Here is a 3,252-nt window from a genome sequence, read left to right as displayed (position 1 = left end):
AAGTACAGCTTGTCTCATCAATCCCCTGGCTCTGCTGGTAACAGCAAATGAAAATATAAGAGGCATTTGACAGTTAATCCATCTGAAGAGAATATTTTTGTTCTTTTTGTTCATCACGTGGAGTAGTACACCACTTTCCTCTGAGCAAAGCAACAAAGACAACAGGCTAATCCCCTTGTCTTCCAGCCTTACAACATATGGTCACAGCACTGTTTGCTCACAGAGCATGAGAACAAGGAATACTCTCATTTTTTATTCCTTATTTGTGTTATTGCAGAAAATTGAAGCAATTGTCTGATCTTTGACTGTCTTTAGAGATATTCACACTTCTTTGTAAGCTTCAGGTGCACTGCCTAAACATCAGTGTGGTGGTGTATTTTTTTCTGAGCAGAACAACTATCAACTGTTCTCTGAAAACCAGGAAGGCTAAACTCTTTAGAGATAATTTTTAAGCCCTTCACTTTATTTTCCACTAACTTCTGTATGACTCTTTTGGGATAAATTAATAGAATTGATGGGGGGCTTGTCTTCATTGTAATCAAGTGGGTGGGTTCTGCTACTCTATTTAATACCTTACATACCATGTATGAATGTATTTTGTAAGTATTGTAATAATAAACTCTATATTGCACTGCAGAAATTCTTGTCTTTTATTAAATGTTTGCTGTGTGCATATGGGAGAAAATTCCAGGGATATCTTGTTCAATTAGTAATATATTTTTTTTCCTTTCTTTTTCCTCTCTTCCAAGAGATGCTGTTGCTGAAACATGGTGAAGTTGTTTGCAGGTAAGAATGGGACTACAGTAAACTTAAAACTATTTTCCTGTTTTAATGCTGATTTTTGATAGATTCTCCTTTTATCTCCCAAGCTCTCATAAGAAGTTTCCATGAAATTTTACTTACCCCTTATAATGCTTTTTGTTGCAGAACTTTGGAGCTATATTTACATGTAGGATTCAGGCACTGGATTCCAACCTGTGAGTACCACTGCCATTGACAGTATTTCTCCTTTATCTTTTAGAACATAAACACCAAGGACTGATAGTGAACTAAGTAGCAGTGCGTTCATTTCCGGCATCAGGTGTAATCATGTAAGTCTGATAATATTAGGGACCTAAGAAGGCAGCTCACAGGAAGGTCCTGGTTTATTCTGGCATTTTCATAAAAGAAGCATTTCCTGTGCATGTCAGGTACAAGTGCAGGTAGATACAGTATATGCCAGTGACTGGGCAATCTTCTCTGTGTGCAGACCCCTTTGCAGTGCAGCGGCTCTCGTGCGAGCGCAAGAGGCCGGTTCCTACTTCCTGAAAAGGGAGCTTAACTGCTTAATGCATGGCTGGGACTTCCACAAAATGCCCAGGACCTGGCAGCTTGATGATACAGTGAAAGATCTAAAATCTTCTTTGAACCTAATCCCAAACTGAGAAGTGATGGGCTGTAACATTTACTTTTCATTCTGAAGAAGAATTTTGTTATTACCAAGTGAGTTAGTTATTCTGCAATACCTGCAGACATCTACAAAATCTGGTAAGCAAAATCACCATAAATAGATGCGTAATTCAAGTTCTGGTCAGGAACATGCTTTTACACTGCACACAATACCTAGCAAGAAAAAAATTCTAAATATCTAAACAAATAAAACAAAATTCTTAAGTGCAATGGAGTCTGTGGCTATAGAAACACTCTTCCAGCATATCTGCTGCAGAGTGATACTGGAAGGCTGTAATCATAAGGAGTTATGTGAATATAAATTACAGAAACTAGGACAAGAAATAATCTCAGGACCTGATATGTATTTGTATGTATATATACCTATAAATACATTGCCCGTTTTCCTCTTTGGGGTAGGATCAGCTTTACCTGTATCAACTAACTGAGCACTGTTTAATTATTACACTTCATTCTGGGACTTATAGCTGTATCTGTACTTTGCTAAAAGCAAATGAAATAAGGATGCATAGAGCATTTCTACATGAGTTTCTGTATTTAACACACTCTGGGTGATATCCCAAAATGATGTTACTCAACTTGGTGTGGCACTGCTGAAAGGACATTCCTGTATATTGTGTGAGGATCTGGCCTGTATATATCTGGTATTACTTTTGTGCCCTCATTGTTTGTATATTGCTGGTGAATCAACCTGCTGGACAGGCAGTGTTATACAATATACAGCATTATCTGGACACAAACCCTACTGAAATGTTTTCAGTGCTGTTAGTAAATCTAATTTGTTTATGAATACAGCAAGTAATTTTAGTGGTGTAGACCTTGGTGTATCAACTCTCCTCTGTGTTTTATATGGGAGGTATTAGACATATTTCAGAGAGATATCAAAGAGAGATAACTTTCTCTTTTCAAATGTAAAAAAAAGAAAAAAAATATTGGAAATGGAAACAAAGAAAATATATGCATGCTAGGAAATCTGTGCCATTTAGTTCTGGTCTTACCTCTTTAAACTGTGCATACAGTGGTCTGTCCTGTGTAGCATCAACTTCTTTTTTCATGAACACAGACCCAGTTTCACAAGGAGAATTCAGATCACTTTTGAGTCCCACATGTCATGAGGGATGTGTGTGTGTGAAAACAGTCTTCTTCAACACTGTAGTAAACTGCTGTGTTTATTTAATGCATCACAATATTCCCAACTACTTTGTTACTGTCCTAGAACACCAGTCAAAAACAAAATGAAACAACCCTCCCCAAAAGTGGACTTGCATCATGAGTAAATTACTGCCTGGCTAAGACAGCATTATAATTATAATATAACTTAATTAAACTCCCTACTAGCTCAGCTTAGTTGAAGTGCAGACCTAGAAACACCTCTTCCTCTCTGCATAGCATATATATTTTTTTCTTTTATGGCCTTGCAGCTGCTTCTCTCAGCTCACCCTCAAAAGCAATAGTATTTATGAATATAGATAAGGAAACAAAACAGTAACAAAACACACCCAGTAGGTTTATAAAACAATAAATTGAAAACTGAGCATGTGTTAATGGACAAGGCCATAACCAGAGATGAGGGAAAAGGGCCTGCTTTTGAGCAGTATTTTCTTCTCATATATACTTTCAAAGATGTATCTTCTGGTACCAGGTATGAAGAAGAGATATCTGCACTTCAGAAACGAGTTTCAATTAATATACGTATACTGACATGTTTTTTTCATGGCTTAAACCCAAGTACTGAATTTTGCGTTTTCACTTCAGTCCTTACTGATAATGGAATTGTGTGGTCAGCAGAAAATGTTCTCTGAA

Source organism: Tinamus guttatus, unplaced genomic scaffold (assembly GCF_059628265.1).
Source record: "Tinamus guttatus ecotype Peru unplaced genomic scaffold, ASM5962826v1 Tinamus_guttatus_pri_ptg000056l, whole genome shotgun sequence".
Lineage (NCBI taxonomy): Eukaryota > Metazoa > Chordata > Aves > Tinamiformes > Tinamidae > Tinamus > Tinamus guttatus.
Note: the sequence above shows the minus strand (reverse complement) of the source record.